Source organism: Tachyglossus aculeatus, chromosome 8, assembly GCF_015852505.1.
Source record: "Tachyglossus aculeatus isolate mTacAcu1 chromosome 8, mTacAcu1.pri, whole genome shotgun sequence".
NCBI lineage: Eukaryota > Metazoa > Chordata > Mammalia > Monotremata > Tachyglossidae > Tachyglossus > Tachyglossus aculeatus.
The window spans coordinates 5,680,199-5,698,361 of NC_052073.1; positions in this window are offsets into that span (position 1 = coordinate 5,680,199).

Consider the following 18,163-nt stretch of genomic DNA (forward strand, 5'->3'; position numbering starts at 1 on the left):
CTCTACATATTTTCTGCCTTTCTTTATGAGGCTGAAAAGCCATGGTTCATGTTGCTTGATGGAGTCTAGAAAATGCATCCCCAGGATATTACAGAGCAGAGCAGCAACTCCTTCCCCCAGTTCTTCTGGGAAAATGTGAGCTGATGATTTGCCATTAAATGATTATTGAGAAATAATATTTATTAAGTGCCCTTCTGGGTATGGAAGGCCCCTACAGAAATCACGTTCTGAAACCAGAGGGATTAGATGCAGATATGTTTTCTCTGGGAAGGAGGGAGAGAGGAAGGGAAAGAAAAGAGTTGGGGGGGGGAAGAGAAGAGAGAGGGAGAGGGAGGGAGTATATATAGAGAGAGAGGGAGAGAGAGGGGGATAGAGGAAGATAAAGAGGGAAAGAGAGAGGAAGAGAGAAAGGGAGAGAGAGGGAGATAGAGAGGGAGAGAGGAAGAGAGGGAGAGAGGAGGAAGAGGGAGGAGAGAAGGAGCTAGGGAGAGAGGAAGAGAGAGGGACAGAGGAGGGAGAGGGAGAAGAAGAGGGAGAGAGGAATAGAGAGAGGAGGGAGAGGGAGAGGAAAGAGGGGGGAAAGAGAGGAAGAGAGAGAGGGAGAGAGAGGGAGGAGAGGAAGAGGGAGAGCTCACCTCATCATCATCATCATCAATCGTATTTATTGAGGGCTTACTATGTGCACAGCACTGTACTAAGTGCTTGGGAAGTACAAATTGGCAACATATAGAGACATGAGCCCCCCCTTTCCTCTCCTCCTCCCCCCGCCCTACCTCCTTCCCCTCCCCACAGCAAATGTATACATGTTTGTACAGATTTATTACTCTATTTTACTTGTACATATTTACTATTCTATTAATTTTGTTAATGATGTGTATTTAGCTTTAATTCTATTTATTCTGATGACTTGACACCCGTCCACATGTTTTGTTTTGTTGTTTGTCTCCCTCTTCTAGACTGTGAGCCCGTTGTTGGGTAGGGACCATCTCTATATGTCACCAACTTGTACTTCCCAAGCACTTAGAACAGTGCTCTGCACACACTAAGCGTTCAATAAATACAGCTGAATGAATGAATGAATGAATGAACCCTGTGGGCATCCTCTCTGTCTTGAAGATGCAAGCCATTGCTGATCCACTGGCCAATCCATTGGCCCCTTTCCCTCTTCCCAGAAACACCATAGAATTTCAGCCCTGAGATACATAGTAGAAAAAAAAACCTGACATTTTCCTGAGAGATGGAATCAGGAATGTTACATGGAAAGACTTCAGAGATTTAGAGAATGTGGCCAGGGCAGCAGACCACCCTGATTAAGGGTCAGAAACCATGGTCAGGAAAAGAAGATGGAGGGAATTGTGATTCAAAATGGAGAAAGGAAAGTCTACATCTTTCTGTCCCTTCCTGTCTCCCTTCTTTTAATTTAATAATAATTGTAATAATACTTGTGGTATTTGTTAAGTGCTTATTATGTGCCAGGCACTGTTCTAAATGTTGGGGGCAGATAGAGCTAATCAGGTTGGACACAGTCCCTGTCCCACAAGGGGCTCACACTCTAAGTCCCCATTTTACAGATGAGGGATCCGAGGCAAACAAAAGTGAAGTGATTTTCCCAAGGTCACACAGCAGATTTGTGGCAGAACCAGGATTAGAACCCAGGTCTTCTGACTCCCATGCTTGCTGTATCCATTAGGCCACACTGCTTCCCTTTTTCCTTCCTTCCCTCCTTTTTTCTTTCCCCCCTTTCCTTCCTTCTTTCCCTAAATCTTCCTTTCTCTCCTATCCTTTCTTCTCCCCTTCCCTCATCACCTCTCCCTTCCTCCCTTCTGCTTTTTTTCCTTTTCCTTTCCAGCCTCCTTCTTTTTGCACTGCCAACAGAGCAGCCAGAAGAACAGCCATGTTCCAGGGTCCTTATAGTAATAATAATAATAATAATAACAATAATAATAATAATAACTGTTATATTTGTTAAGCACTAACTCTGTGTCAAGCACTGGGGTAGATACAAGATAATCAGGTCCCAGAGGAGGCTTACAGTGTAAGTAGGAAAAAGAACAGAAATTGAATCCCCATCTAGACTGTGAGCCCGTTGTTGGGTAGGGACCGTCTCTATATGTTGCCAACTTGTACTTCCCAAGCGCTTAGTACAGTGCTCTGCACACAGTAAGCGCTCAATAAATACGATTGAATGAATGAATTTTGCAGATGAGAGAACTGAGCCACAGAGAAGTGAAGCGATTTGCCCGCGGTCACACAGCAGACCCCTGGAGGAGCAGGGATTAGAACCCAGATCCCCTGACTCCCAGTAGTCTTCCACTAGGTCATGGTGAACTAGGAATCACTTGTTAACATGCCTGCAACCTGCAAAGAAACTTCTGGAGTGGAAATTTGATGAAATTTCATCAGCTGATAGATAGGAAGATACCTGTCTTCCTCGGTAAGATGCTGAGGCTGCTGGCAGTGACCAAATGTAGCTTTAGCATGTGCGGTTTTTGCTCCAAAGGAAAAAGCTGGGTAATCTTCCAGAATTTGTCATAACCAATCTCCTTCGGCAGCTTGATTGACACCCCTAGTTATAAGCAGAAAATTCTGTAATTTGGTATTTTGAGTGAAATTGAAACTGTTTAGTAACACGCTCCAGCTCTGATCCACTCTGACAGCTGGAAACTTATCTCCCCTCTCCTGGAAAAATCTCCCTGTCAGATTGAGGGTGGGGGACTCTCTGGACACTAAAATCCATTTCTTCCCCTTAATTAACAATCTGTGGTACTTGGTAAGCACTTACTATGTGCCAAGCATTCCTCTAAGCACTGGGGTAGATACAAGTCAATCAGTTTGGACGCAGTCCTTGTCCCACCAGGGGCTCACAGTCTTAATCCCCATTTTCCAGATGAGGGAACGGAGGCCTAGAGAATTGAAGTGACGGTCACACAGCAGATGCATGGCGGAGCCGGGATTAGAACCCAGGTCCTTCTGAGTCCCAGGCCTGTGCTCTCTCCACCAAGATACGCTGGTTCTGGGTCTCCTCGCTCAACGAGTGTGTGTAAGAACCAGGTGAGACTGAAGAGCGATGGAAAAAGGGATAAGCTAAGATGGAAAAAAGCTAAGAGACTCCCAGAGTAGACAGACCAGCCTGCTTTGGGGCATTTAAGATGGGGAAGGGTCTTTAAGAACAGAAGCTTCAAGAAGCTCATGACCCTAAGAGGCAGAAGAGAAAACAACACCAGAAAAATAAAAAAATCTCTAAGTGTGGTGTTGTAATAATAATAATAATAATAATAATGGCATTTGTGAAGCGCTTACTATGTGCAAAGCACTGTTCTAAGCGCTGGGTGGGATACAAGGTGATCAGGGTGTCCCATGTGGGGCTCACAGCCGTAATCCCCATTTTACAGATGAGGTAACTGAGGCTCAGAGAAGTTAAGTGCCTTGCCCAAGGTCACACAGCAGACATGTGGCAGAGCCGGGATTCAAACCCGTGACCTCTGACTCCAAAGCCCGGGCTCTTTCCACTGAGCCATGCTGCTTGTAGTGGTAGTAAGTAATAGTAGCCTGTAGGCTCTAAGCTCCTTGTGGGCAAGGATCACGTCTATTTTATTGGACTTTCCCAAGCACTTAGTACAATGCTCTGCATAAAGTAAGTGCCCAATAAATACCACTGATTGACAGTAGGATTTATTTTATACCCAGGGTGAAAGGGATATTTATTTTTTTAGGGTATTTATCGATCCCTTAAGAGAAGCAGCGTGGCTCAGTGGAAAGAGCACGGGCTTTGGAGTCAGAGGTCATGGGTTCAAATAATAATAATAATAATAATAATGATGGCACTTATTAAGTGCTTACTATGTGCATTGCACTGTTCTAAGTGCTGGGGGGATACAAGGTGATCAGGTTGTCCCACGGTGGGGGGCTCACAGTCTAAATCCCCATTTTACAGATGAGGTAACTGAGGCACAGAGAAGTTAAGTGACTTGCCCAAGGTCACGCAGCTGACAATTGGCAGAGCCGGGATATGAACCCATGACCACTGACTCCAAAGCCCGGGCTCTTCCCACTGAGCCACGCTGCTTCTCCAAGCATGGGGTTCACAGTCTTACTCCCAGTTTTACAGATGAGGTAACTGAGGCACAGAATGTAAAGTGACTTGCCCAAGGTCACACATCAGACAAGTGAGGGAGCTGGGATTAATAATTATGGTACTTAATAATAATTATGGCACTTGTTAAGTGTTTACTGTGTGCCAAGCCCTGTTCTAAGTGCTGGAGCAGATACGCGTTTCACTCATTCATTCATTCATTCATTCATTCATTCATTCAATCGCATTTATTGAGCGCTTACTGTGTGCAGAGCACTGTACTAAGCGCTTGGGAAGTCCAAGTTGGCAACATATAGAGACGGTCCCTACCCAACAGTGGGCTCACAGTCTAGAAGGGGGAGACAGAGAACAAAACAAAACATTTTAACAAAATAAAATAAATAGAATAAATATGTACAAATAAAATAAATAAATAGAGTAATAAATATGTACAAACATATATACATATATACAGGTGCTGTGGGGAGGGGAAGGAGGTAAGGAGGGGGGGATGGGGAGGGGGAGGAGGGGGAGTTAAGTTGGACACAGTCCCTGTCCCACATGGGGCTCACCCTCAGGTAACTGAGGCCCAGAGAAGTGAAGTGACTTGTCCAAGGTCACACAGCAGACATGTGACAGAGCCGGGATTAGAACCCATGATGTTTTGATTTCCAGGCCTGTGTTCTATCCACTGTAACATGCTGTTTCTCTTCTACCTTTATTATCCTGTATCTAGTACAGTGTTTGGCACACAGGAAATGTTTTACGATTACCAAGAATACTTTTTATTTTATTATTATTAACATCACTATTAATGATAATCAATCACTCAATCAATCGTATTTATTGAACGCTTACTTTGTGCAGAGCACTGTACTAAGCGCTTGGGAAGTACAAGTTGGCAACATCTAGAGACGGTCCCTACCCAACAGTGGGCTCACAGTCTAAAGGGGGGAGACAGAGAACAAAACCAAACATACTAACAAAATAAAATAAATAGAATAGATATGTACAAGTAAAATAAATAAATAAATAAATAAATACATAAATAAATAAATAAATAAATAAATAAATAGAGTAATAAATATGTACAAACATCTATACATATATACAGGTGCTGTGGGTAAGGGAAGGAGGTAAGATGGGGGGTGGAGAGGGGGACGAGGGGGAGAGGAAGGAAGGGGCTCAGTCTGGGAAGGCCTCCTGGAGGAGGTGAGCTCTCAGCAGGGCCTTGAACTAATGCGACTATTATTCATTCATTCAATCATATTTATTGAGCGCTTACTGTTTGCAGAGCACTGTACTAAGCGCTTGGGAAGTACAAGTTGGCAACATCTAGAGACGGTCCCTACCCAACAGTGGGCTCACAGTCTAGAAGGGCTCACAGTTTAGAAGAACTATTATTATTGCTATTATTAACAAACAGGGCTTGTTTTAGGGGCAGAGCATATGAGTGATTTACTTAGAGTGCAGAAGAAGTGCAGAGAAGCCGCGTGGCTCGGTGGAGTCAGAGGTCATGGGTTCAAATCCCGGCTCCGCCAATTGTCAGCTGTGTGACTTTGGGCAAGTCACTTAACTTCTCTGTGCCTCAGTTCCCTCATCTGTAAAATGGGGATTAAGACTGTAAGCCCCCCGGGGGACAACCTGATCACCTTGTAACCTCCCCAGCGCTTAGAACAGTGCTTTGCATATAGTAAGCGCTTAATAAATGCCATCATTATTAAGGAGACGGGGAGAGATTTTAAAGCAGCAGAGATATAGATTCCCACCAAGACAACTGGTCATTTTGCAGAAGGACAGAAGAAGTTGCGGGGGAGGTTCTTCTAGACTGTGAGCCCGTTGTTGGGTAGGGGCCGTCTCTATATGTTGCCAACTTGTACTTCCCAAGCGCTTAGTACAGTGCTCTGCACACCGTAAGTCCTCAATAAATACAATTGAATGAATGAATGAATGAATGAAGTTACAGGACAACGACTGATCTCGGAAAGAGCCAGGGAAGTAGGGGAGGTGGATGACACCAGAAAAAAACAAACCCAGCCTGAGGATTGGTAGTAATGATAATTGTGTTATTTATTAAGCACTTACTACTAGCCCAGCCTTGGGATAGGTACGGGGTAAGCGCTTAACAAATGCCATTATTATTATTATTATTATTATTCTTATATATTGATATTTTTATACGACTCAGTTTCTCGTGCTGTTGTTTTTAACAGCTGGTACACAAACACCAGTATCCCTAGTAAAGAACCTCGTACCTATTGCATCCCCATTTATCAGATGAGGAAACTGAGGCACAGAGAAGTTGAATGTCTTGACCAAGCTGATCTAACGGACAGGTGGCGGAACTGGGATTAAAATCCAGGTCTTTGGACTCCCAGGCCTGGCCTGTTTCTGCTGGGCCATGTTGTTTACCTTTTGATGTCTCTATGTGTTGCCAACTTGTACTTCCCAAGCGCTTAGTACAGTGCTCTGCACACAGTAAGCGCTCAATAAATACGATTGATGATGATGATGATGATAATCAGATCAGACACAGTTCCGATCCCACGCACGGGGCTCATAATCTAAGCTCGTCCTCTAGACTGTAAGCTCATTGTGGGCAGGGAACGTGTCTTCCAAATGCTTAGTACAGTGTTCTGAACACAGTAAGCAGTAATTCTAATCCCGGCTCCGCCGCTTGTCCTCCGTGTGACCTTGGCCAAGCCACTTGACTTCTCTGTGCCTCAGTTACCTCATCTGTAAAATGGGAATTAAGACAGTGAGCCCCACGTGGGACAACCTAATTACCTTGCAACTACACCAGTGCTTAGAACAGTGCTTGGCACAAAGTAAGCACTTAAATAGTTTAGAAAGCCCTCAATGAATGAATGAATAACAGGGAGGAAGAGCAGGCATTTAGTCCCGTTTTACAGATGAGGAACCTGGGGTGAAGAAAAGTTAAGTGACTTGCCCAGGGTCCTACGGCAGACAAGCTCCCCCTCCCTTCTGCTTCACTCCCTTTCCCTTTCCTCCCTCTCCCCGCCCTCACAGCACTAACGTATATATGTATGCATCTATAGTTCTCTTTATTTATATTGATGCCTGTTTACTTGTTTTGATGTTTGTCCCCCCCGCCCCTTCTAGACTGTAAGCCCATTGTGGGCAGGGATTGTCTCTCTTTTTCTAGACTGTGAGCCCACTGTTGGGTAGGGACCATCTCTATATGTTGCCAACTTGTACTTCCCAAGCGCTTAGTACAGTGCTCTGCACACAGTAAGCGCTCAATAAATACAATTGATTGATTGATTATTGCTGTATTGTACTTTCCAAGCGCTTAGTACAGTGCTCCAAGTGCTCAATAAATACAATTGAATGAATAAGCAGTAGAAATGGTAAATATGGAGTATATCCTGAGCATGAAGAATGAGGTTATAAGCACCTGGGAGGATATAAGAAAGTCCTGAGGGCTACCGTTAGATTTTTTCTAGAGTCAATCCTCTTGTCGAAACAGATGCTCTGTCCTTACCTCTACATCCCCCTCCTCTTCTCCTCCTCTCCACTCTCCTCCCTGGGGAAATTCCTCCTGTTTGTTGACTTAAAGTTGACTCTTTCTGGGTCATTCCTGCTGAAGGAATTAGCCCACGGGCTTTCGCTTGCTTTCATCAGAGAGTGAGTAGACAATCAAAACTCGCGTGCATGAGAAGGAGGCATTATACTTACGGCTGACCTACATGTATTTATGACTGACCGAAATGTAGTGCCCTTCCTCCTGCATGTTTCAGACACAGCCTCCGGGGCCTGGACCTCTCTGTTCCTTCTCTTGTCCTGCAAGAAGGAAATTCGAGATAGACAACCCCCTCTCCCATGGCCTTCTCCGTCCTGAGAGGGCTTTGGGTTCCTGGAATGAAAAGTGCCGTCGCTCTCCCCGGCGTTATTATTGCAGTATAAATAATACATTAAGCCTTTTCAAAGATATTAGAGCCGAGAACGATTTGCCTCGTCCATCTTTCTGCCAGAGGCCTGTGATTTTTTTTTTCCCAACCCGCGGGCCGGTGAGAGGGAATGTCAGGCTTGTAGGACAACGAATTGGTTGTTTTGGGGGTACATTTGAGGGGAGCTGTTGTGTCCAAAGGAACTCGGGCCGTATAAATAGACTTGCTGTCCATTGGGAAGTTGAAACGTGGGCTGGTGTGGGATGCCACTGTTCAAAATTGACCGAAGTGTTTCCGCAGGAGTAGGTGTGGGGAGGGCAGAGGGGAAATGTTCTTCTTTCTTGGGTGCTGAGGTCCTGAGGGAGGTGAGGGTGGGAAAAGATAAATCTAGGTCCTCACCTTGGATTCCAGGTCATCTCCCTTTCTCTCCCTCCCCTTCTCTATCTTCCTTTCTCTCACCCACTCTTCCTCTCTCTTTTGACCTCTCTCCCTTTCTCCCACACTCTTTACCTCTCTCTTCCTCCCCATCTCTTTCTCTTTCTCCTTTTTTTTACACTCTCTACTTCTCTCTTCCTCTCTCCCTCACCCTCTCCCTTTCTCAAACAATATCTCTCTTTTTACCTCTCTCTTTCTTCTTCTTTCTCCCTTTCACTCTATCTTTCTCTTCTCTCTCTCTCCCTTTCTCTCATTCATTCATTCATTCAATCGTATTTATTGAGTGCTTACTGTGTGCAGAGTACTGTATTAAGCGCTTGGGAAGTACAAGTAGGTCACGTATAGAGACCCAACAATGGACACACTCTTTACCTCTTCCTCCCCATCTCTTTCTCCCTTCCTCTCTCTCTCTCTCTTCCTCTCTCTCTCTTCCTCTCTCTCTCTCTCTTCCTCTTTCTCTCTTTCCTTCACCCTCTCTCTTTCTCCCTGGCTCACACAATCTCCCTCTGTTTTTCTACCTCTTTTTTCTCCCTCTTTCTCCCTTTCTGTATCTCACTCTCTCTCTCTCTTCCTCTTTCTCTTTTTCCTTCACCCTCTCTCTTTCTCCCTGTCTCACACAATCTCCCTCTGTTTTTCTCCCTCTTTTTTCTCCCTCTTTCTCCCTTTCTATGTCTCACTCACTCTCTCTCTCTCTCCCTTCCTTTCTGTCACTTTCTTCATCTCTCTTTTTCTCTTGTTCTCTTTTTCTGTCCAGCCTGGAACCCAGCTCAAGACAGAGGAGCTTAGTAAGTGGGGCTTAAGATACAGACGCTTCAGGAAAGGGAGTGTAGCCTAGAGGAAAGAGCATAGGCCTGAGTGTCAGAGGACCTTGGTTTTAATTCTGGCTCTGCCTCCTGCCACTTTGTGACTTTGTGTAAGCCACTTCATGTCCTCTGTATCTCCGTTTCCTCATCAGTTAAAAGGAGATTGATGCCTGTTGTCTTTACTACTTAGACTGTGAGGCCCATATGGGACAGGAACTGTTTCTGACCTGATTATCCTGTAATGGTCAGTCAGTGATATTTATTGAGTGCTTACACTGCGCAGAGCACTGTACTAAGCACCTGAGAAAGGACAAGCAAGTTGGGAGACACCATCCCTGCCAAAGGATATTGCAGTCTAGAGGGACTGTATCTATCCTAAAAATGAATGCAGTGCTTGACATATAGTAAGCTCTTAACAATGTCTGCTGTGTGACCTTGGGAAAGTCACTTCGTTTCTCTGTGCCTCATCTGTAAAATGGGGATTGAGACTGTGAGCCCCATGTGGGACGGGGACTGTGTCCAACACAATTGGCTGGTATCCACTTCAGTGCTCAATTCAGTACTTGGCACTTAACAAACACCACAATTATTATTATTATGATCAATATATACTATTATTACTGGAGTCATATCCTGGGGCTCTTTATGGCCCCTGGGGATAGTTTAGAAGGGAGACAGAGGAGACAGAAGATCACACCCAAATAACTCGGTTCCCAGAAATCCCTCCAGAGGCCAAAGAGACTTAACATTTCCTTTAGAGGTGAAGGACTAAGCTTAGAAGAAGATACATATTAAGATATTTGTTAAGTGCTTACTATGTGTTAAGAACTGAGATTGACACAAGTGAATGAGGTTGGACACAGTCTCTGTCTCCCATGGGGCTCACAGTCTGAGATATGAACTAAACCAAGAATGGCTTTATGATGGAGAAATCACTCAATACCCTGCAATTTCTTATATGCATTAAATGAAAATGGGCAATAATCTAAAAAAACCCCTCAACGTCTGTCATCTCTTCAGGGTAGAATTTCACCTTGGGTCTAGTTAAAGCAACAGCAACTACATAAACACAAAAAAAGACACTTCAGACTACGGATGGAGAATGAACTCAACATTCAGGCAACGAAATAAGTTGAATAAATACTGGGCCATGTAATTTTCCCCTCACAATGGCTGTAAATGCCAACATTTCCCCAGCTCTCCGAAGGAGCCTAAATGGGTTTTACATATGAATGATGATTGGAAGAAGAAGGATAAACAGCTGGATCCTATTATCCCTAGCAAATGATTTTCAACGTGGTTCTCCATGAAATACGATTGCTCACAAGCAGCAGGCAAGGCCACGGCTAACGCTATTAAATGCGTGCGTTTGACTATGTCGGAATGACCCCCCCCCCCCCCACCTTTATTACTTCCAGGATCATGCCCCGGATCGCCACTGTGTCCAACCCAGTTATCTTGTAACTACCCCAGTGCTTAGCACAGTGCTGAGCTTAATAAATACTGCAATCATTACGACTATCATTAGAAGCTACATTCTCGAAGCGGGGCGGGCCGTGAGAACAGTCCACGGGAAAGACGTGGAAACGGCAGAAGGACAAAAACTGTGGTGGAGTCAATCAATCAATCAATCAATCAGTCGTATTTATTGAGCGCTTACTGTGTGCACAGCACTGTACTAAGCGCTTACTTGTACATATTTACTATTCTATTTATTTTATCTTGTTAATATGTTTTGTTTTGTTGTCTGTCGCCCCCCTCTAGACTGTGAGCCCGCTGTTGGGTAGGGACCGTCCCTATATGGTGCCAACTTGTACTTCCCAAGCGCTTAGAACAGTGCTTTGCACATAGTAAGCACTTAATAAATGCCATTATTATTATTAGTAGTAGTACAGTGCTCTGCACACAGTAAGCGCTCAATAAACACGATTGAATGAATGAATGAATGAGTAAATGGACAGATTCCCTGCCCACAACGTTATTATTACTAGATGTCCAAAGGCAAGATGACCTTTACTGGCCCGAGTTTCCTTTCCTGGGCAAACATGTCTAAGGCTGCAGGGTCATGAAAATAACCTGGGGCCTCTTTTTTCTATGTCAGGTCCATTTGTTCCTGAAAAATGGGATTGACGTTGGGACCGGGTCTTTTCACGAGGGAGCCTTAGTCCAGTGCTCTGCACACAGTAAGTGCTCAATAAATACGATTGAACGATTGAATGAATGAGCCTGGGGGATTTCAGGGAAACGCAACCTTTCTAAACCACCACCAAGTCTGGGGTTTAGTCCTCACAAAGTCATTCGAGATCTGAAAGGGAATTTCGAACAGTTCCAAGATAAAGGCTTCATTCCGCGAGAAGGATGAAAATCCCAGCGTATTCCGAGTTGCAACCTCCTCCTTGGCCCCTAAATTCATCATCCATCCATCAGTCATATTTATCGAGAGCTTACTGTGTGCAGAGCAGTGTGCTAAGCTCTTGGGAGAGGACAATATAACTATACAACTTCTAGACTGTGAGCCCACTGTTGGGTAGGGACCGTCTCTAGATGTTGCCAACTTGGACTTCCCAAGCGCTTAGTACAGTGCTCTGCACACAGTAAGCGCTCAATAAATACGATTGAATGAATGAATGAATATAACAGACTCGTTCCCTGTCTACAACGAGCTTACAGTCTAGACTACATCCTGTATTCATGGCTTCAGGGGCCTACGGAAATGCTCTAGATTTCAATGTTTCAGTGATGTCAAATTACCATAGACGTCGAGCTAAAAAATGAAAATGCGGCCTTAATGTAAGATTTTTCATTTTTCTCCGAAGCCTGCCTGGTTTTTCTTCACACTGGGCACTCTGCCACATGTCCTCTTACATATTTTGATAAATACCGTGGGTAGTTTATTTCCCACAAAACCTCAACCACAGGCCCCAGACGATGTCACCATGAAGCATTCGCCTCATTAACTTTTTTTCTACACCCTGAATTTATTTTCTTTCTTGCGAATCCTGTGACTCTGGCATTAGGATGTACCGAGTGCAGACTTCAGGCAGAAAAATGCAAATAGATTTTCTAACCCCCGAGTCTCCCCCACCTCCGATCTTGCCCACCCTCCACGATGATGGCCTTGTACGGAATTTGGATGGAATAGAATTTAATGGGATTGGGCCTGGAGGAGAAAAGAAATTCAATGAAAAAAAAAATCTTCATTTTTTGGATATTGGTAGTAAAATGAAGCCATTGCACATAGTTACATTTAATATGAGAAGCAGAGAAGCTGGGAAGCAGCGTGGCTCAGTGGGAAGAGCCCGGGCTTGGGAGTCAAAGGTTGTGGGTTCTAATTCCGACTCCGCCACTTGTCAGCTGGGTGACTTTGGGCAAGTCACTTCAATTCTCGGGGCCTCAGTTCCCTCATCTGTAAAATGGGGATTAAGATAGTGAGCCCCACGTGGGACAACCTGCTCACCTTATATCCCCCCCAGCGCTTAGAACAGTGCTTTGCACATAGTAAGCGCTTAACAAATGCCATTATTATTAATATCATAAGTGGATGAGAATGGAGCAGCATGGGTAGCAGGGTGGTCTAGTGGATAGGCCTGGTAGAAGGATCTGGATTCTAATCCTGACTCCACCACTGGCCAGCTGTGTGACCTGTCCCGTGCCTCAGTTCCCTCATCTGTAAAATGGGGGTGAAGATTGGGAGCCCACGGTAGGACAGGGCCTTTATCCAAACCTGATTAGCTTGTATCTATAATAATAATGTTGATGGCATTTGTTAAATGCTTCTTATGTGCCAGACATTGTACTAAACACCTAGAGGGGTAATCAGACATCGATATAATAATTAGAGAAGCAGTGTGGCCAACTGGATAGAGCAGTTTTTCCCCTCCCCACAGCACTTGCACATATATGTACATATCTATAATTCTATTTATTTATATTAATGCCTGTTTATTATTTTGTTGTGCATATAACTGCAATTCTATTCATTCATACCGATGCCTGTTTTCTTGTTCTGATGTCTGTCTCCCCGCTTCTAGACTGTGAGCCCGCAGGGATTGTCTCTGTTGCTGAATTGTACTTTCCAAGCGCTCAGTACAGTGCTCTGCACACAGTAAGTGCTCAATAAATACGATTGAATGAATGAATGAATGTCTTGGGAATCAGGAGGACAAGGGTTCTAATCCCAGCTCTGCCACTTGTCTGCTGTGTGACCTTAGTCAAGTCACTTCACTTCCTCTGTGCCTTAGTTACCTCATCTGTAAAATGGGGATTAAGACTGTGAACTCCAAAAATAATAATAATAATGATGGCATTTATTAAGCGCTTACTATGTGCAAAGCACTGTTCTAAGTGCTGGGGAGGTTACAAGGTGATCAGGTTGTCCCACGGGGGGCTCACAGTCTTAATCCCCATTTTACAGATGAGGGAACTAAGGCACAGAGAAGTTAAGTGACTTGCCCAAAGTCACACAGCTGACAAGTGGCGGAGCCAGGATTTGAACCCATGACCTCTGACTCCAAAGCCCGGGCTCTTTCCACTGAGCCACGCTGTGGGACAGGGACTGTGTCCAATTCAATTTTCTTGTATTTTCCCCAGAGCTTAGTATAGTGCCTGGAGCATAGTAAGAGCTTAACAAATACCATAAAAATATAAATAAATCATATATAACATACAATTTAAAGATACCTACATAGTGCTGAGGGTTTGAGGGTGGGGTGAATATTAAAGGCCCAAAGGTCACAGGTCCTTGTATATATGTATATGTATACATATATATGTATATATGTTTGTACATATTTATTACTCTATTTATTTATTTTACTTGTACATATCTATTCTATTTATTTCATTTGGTTAATATGTTTTGTTTTGTTCTCTGTCTCCCCCTTCTAGACTGTGAGCCCACTGTTGGGTAGGGACTGTCTCCATATGTTGCCGACTTGTACTTCCCAAGCGCTTAGTCCAGTGCTCTGCACACAGTAAGTGCTCAATAAATACGATTGATTGATTGATTGATCCTTCTAGATTGTAAGCTTGTTTTAGGCAGGGAATGTGTGTGTTATATTATCTTGTACTCTCCCAAGGGCTTAGTATAGTACTCTGCACATGGTAAGCGCCCAATAAGTATGCTTGATTGATTGAATGATTGATCCAAGTACAAAGACAATGCAGAAGGGATGGTTAACATTCATTCATTCATTCAATCGTATTTATTGAGCGCTTATTGGGTGTAGAGCACTGTACTAAGTGCTTGGAAAAATATAATACAACAATAAACAGACATACTCCCTGGCCTCAGAGGTCGTGGGTGTGGAAAGGGCCAGTGAAGTACACACTGAAGCAGACGAAGCAGTGTGGCTCAGTGGAAAGAGCCTGGGCTTTGGAGTCAGAGGTCATGGGTTCTAATCTCGGCTCCGCCAATTGTCAGCTGTGTGATTTGGGCAAGTCACTTCACTTCTCTGTGCCTCAGTTACCTCATCTGTAAAATAGGGATGAAGACTGTGAGCCCCACCTGGGACAACCTGATAACCTTATATCTCCCCCAGCGCTTAGAACAGTGCTTGGCACATAGTAAGCGCTTAACGAATACCTGCATTATAAGCAGCGTGGCTCAGTGGAAAGAGCCCGGGCTTTGGAGTCAGAGGTCATGGGTTCAAATCCCGACTCCTCCAATTGTCAGCTGTGTGACTTTGGGCAAGTCACTTCACTTCTCTGGGACTCAGTTAGCTCATCTGTAAAATAGGGATGAAGACTGTGAGCCCCACCTGGGACAACCTGATAACCTTATATCTCCCCCAGCGCTTAGAACAGTGCTTGGCACATAGTAAGCGCCTAACGAATACCTGTATTACTATTATTATTACGCACAGGGGCCGAGAGCAGAAAGATAGGGCTTCTGTCAACCCTCCAAGGGTGGATTAATTGAGTTAGATTCCCAAAGGCGGAGGACAGAGACTTTTAGACTGTGAGCCCTCTGTTGGGTATGGACTGTCTCTATATGTTGCCAACTTGGACTTCCCAAGCGCTTAGTACAGTGCTCTGCACACAGTAAGTGCTCAATAAATACGATTGATTGATTGATTGACAGAGCCAAATAAGGGTTTCATTACTAATTGACTTCAATCATCTGGCGCACTTCAGGCAGGCAAGATGGAAGAAAGCCAGATCGGAGAATGATGCGTTTTGCAAAGCACCGGGATGTTGTTTAAAGGGAAAGAATTGGACTTGCTTGAAATCAATCAATCAATCAATCAATCGTATTTATTGAGCACTCACTGTGTGCAGAGCACTGTACTAAGCACTTGGGAAGTACAAGTTGACAACATATAGAAACAGTCCCTACCCAACAGTGGGTTGAAATGTCAGCACAAATGTGAGCCCGCTGCTGGGTAGGGACCGTCTCTCTATCTTGACAACTTGCACTTCCCAAGCGCTTAGTACAGTGCTCTGCACACAGTAAGCGCTCAATAAATCCGATTGAATGAACGAATGAATGAACTGCCACATTTGTTAAGCTTTCGCCAGGTGCCAAGCACTGTGCTGAACACTGGGTAGATGCAGGATAATCAGGACAGGCGCAGTCTCGGTCCCACATGGGCTGACGGTCTAAGAGGGAGTGACAACAGGCATCAAATCCCCAATATTTGGAGGAGGAAACTGAGGCTTGGAGAAGTTGAGTGACTTGCTCAAGGTCACACGGCAGGGAAGTGCAGAGTCCCCTCTCCATCCCCCCCATCTTACCTCCTTCCCTTCCCCACAGCACCTGCATATATGTATATATGTTTGTACATATTTATTACTCTATTTATTTATTTATTTATTTTACTAGTACATATCTATTCTATTTAATTTTGTTAGTATGTTTGGTTTTGTTCTCTGTCTCCCCCTTTTAGACTGTGAGCCCACTGTTGGCTCGGGACTGTCTCTATATGTTGCCAACTTGTACTTCCCAAGCGCTTAGTACAGTGCTCTGCACACAGTAAGTGCTCAATAAATACGATTGATTGATTACTCTATTTATTTTACTTGTACATTCTATTCTATTCATTTTATTTTGTTAGTGTGTTTGGTTTTGTTCTCTGTCTCCCCCTTTTAGACTGTGAGCCCACTGTTGGGTAGGGACTGTCTCTATATGTTGCCAACTTGTACTTCCCAAGCGCTTAGTACAGTGCTCTGCACACAGTAAGCACTCAATAAATACGATTGAATGAATGAACTAAGTACATATGTACCCATGAGTACTAAATCGTTAGAGCAGGAATCTAGACTGTGAGCCCGTTGTTGGGTAGGGACCGTCCCTATATGTTGCCAACTTGTACTTCCCAAGCGCTTAATACAGTGCTCTGCACACAGTAAGCGCTCAGTAAATACGACTGAATGAATGAATGAATCAGCCAAAGGGACGATAAGGGCTCAGGGAGCCGGGAAATAAATTGGAGAAAGCTTGGTGGAAGAGGTGGAATTTCGGGGAGGATTTCGTAGCATCTTTTCACCAAGCGGTCAATCTCCGACAACCTTTCCCAGTGAGAAATCCACCCGGGCGGATCACCGGGAAATGTCTATCTGAGGACAGTCTTATCTTGCCTCAGCATTCAGGGGATGGCTATCATGCCACAGGCTATATTATACTCATAAATCTGCCGGAAAACTGGAAGGAAAAGCGCCCTGGGAAGGAAACATCTAAAAGAGATATTGTCGGGGAAGAATTCTGGAAAGAACGATTGTGGGCTGGTCGTGGATTTACTCCGAGACCGAAGGCCTGACGGGTTACGGGATTTGAGTTCGGCTTTGCTTCAGAATCCAACTCCCAAAACTTGGGGACATTAAATCGATAGAATTATAGAGATGTACATTTATACACGAGCTCTGTGGGGCGGGGAGAGGGGAGGTAGAGCCCCAATTTCCTCACTTTTAAAAGGAGGATAAAATGCCGCTTCTCCCTCCCTCCTAGACTGTGAGCCCCGGCAGGGATGTGTCTATGTCCGTTGTGTCTATTGGAGAAGTAGCATCAGAGGTCATGGGTTCAAATCCCGGCTCCGCCAACTGTCAGCTGGGTGACTCTGGGCAAGTCACTTCACTTCTCTGGGCCTCAGCTACCTCATCTGTAAAATGGGGATTAAGACTGTGAGCCCCGCGAGGGACAACCTGATCACCTTGTAAGCCCTCCGGCGCTTAGAACAGTGCTTTGCACATAGTAAGCGCTTAAATGCCATCATTATTATTATTATTATGTCCCACCTCAGGGCTTAGCACAATGCTTGGCACATAGTGAGCACCCACCCCCAGCACCTGATCTCAAACGCAGACTTTTGGAATTCTGTGTGGGGTCTAAAAAGGCCCCTAATTATTCTATCATCATCATCATAATAACAATAATAATGATGGCATTTGTTCTGCACTTACTACGTGCCAAGCACTGTTCTAAGCACTGGGGGAGATACAGGGTGATCAGGTTGTCCCACATGGGGCTCACAGTCTTAATCCCCATTTTACAGATGAGGGAACTGAGGCTCAGAGAAGTTAAGCGACTTGCCCAAAGTCACACAGCAGACATGTGGCAGAGCCGGGATTTGAACCCATGACCTCTAACTCCAAAGCCCGGGCTCTTTCCACTGAGACACACTGCTTATACAGAGCTTGGCACATAGAAAGTGTTTAACAAATCCCCCAGTTAGTATTTTCTCAAAGTCATCGGTGGGCTGAGCACTGTAGTAGACTTCTGGGAACATTCAACAGAAACAAATGTTACGGTCCTTGCCTTCAAGGAACTTCCAATCTAACGGAGGAGTTTCAATCTATGACACAAGTAGGGATCATCCAAAGAATGCATGTCTGGCTTCCGCTGTACTCTCCTAAACACTTAGTTTTCACCCTCAGAAAGTGCTCAGTAAATACCACTTTTTTGTTGTGTTTTTTTTTAATTGACTTTGCACTATAAAGGAAGTCCC